The following is a 957-nucleotide window of genomic DNA, read 5'->3' as shown; positions in this document are numbered from 1 at the left end:
CAATGTGTTAATTATTAAAACTGTCCTACCAATTTGAAAAAAAAAAAAAAAAACAAATTAACTGGTCAATAGCTATATGGTTATATAAGTAAATATTCTGAGAATCTAGAACTAAAAGACCAGGATATATGCAACTTACTTTCTTAAGCGGTTCTAAAAAAAATTAATAGATACTTATAATAAGAAAGCAAGTATGGCAAAATGTTAGTAATGAATGGATTTCTTTATGCTTATTGTAAATTTTCTATAAATTAGAAATTATTGGGGCCAGGGAGATGGCTCAGTGGAATAAGCGCTTCCCTGAAAGTGCAAGGGCCTGAGTTCAATCCCCAGTTCTACCAAAAAAAAAAAAAAATAAGAAAGGAAAAACAAGGAAATTATTTCTAAGGGGTATGGAAGTATGCACCTGTAATTTCATCACTTGGGAGGCTGAGGAAGGAAGAACGCTTCATGTTCAAGGCCAACCTAAACTACATGGCAAGAACCTGGCAAAAAAAAAGAGAGGGGGGAGGGGCATGACAGCACACACCTGTGAACTAGGCACTCAGGAGCCTGAGACAGGAAGATCACTTAGAGTTCGAGACTAGCACACGCTACAAAGTGAGCTCAAGTCCAGCCTGAGCTGTATAGCGAGACTATCTCAAAACGATAAAATAATTTTAAAAAATAAAAAAGTAAACTTAAGTAAACAGTTAAAGCACAAACATGTTAACCCAATTTAAAAGCAGGCAGCAAACTCAAATAGCTTCTCCAAAGACATAAAAATGACCATCAAATACAAGGCAAGATGCTCAACCTCTCTCGGCATTAGGGAAATGCAGGCCCAAACCACAATAAGATACCGCTTGTTGCCCACTAAGATGGCCATAATAAAAACAGGGACAGAAAGAGGAAATAACAAGTGCGGGGGAGGATGTGGGGAAATCGTAGCCCGTGAGCGAGCGTTGCCAGGAGGAG

Source organism: Octodon degus, unplaced genomic scaffold (genome assembly GCF_000260255.1).
Source record: "Octodon degus isolate 3935 unplaced genomic scaffold, OctDeg1.0 scaffold00098, whole genome shotgun sequence".
NCBI lineage: Eukaryota > Metazoa > Chordata > Mammalia > Rodentia > Octodontidae > Octodon > Octodon degus.
This window is presented reverse-complemented; position numbering follows the sequence as displayed.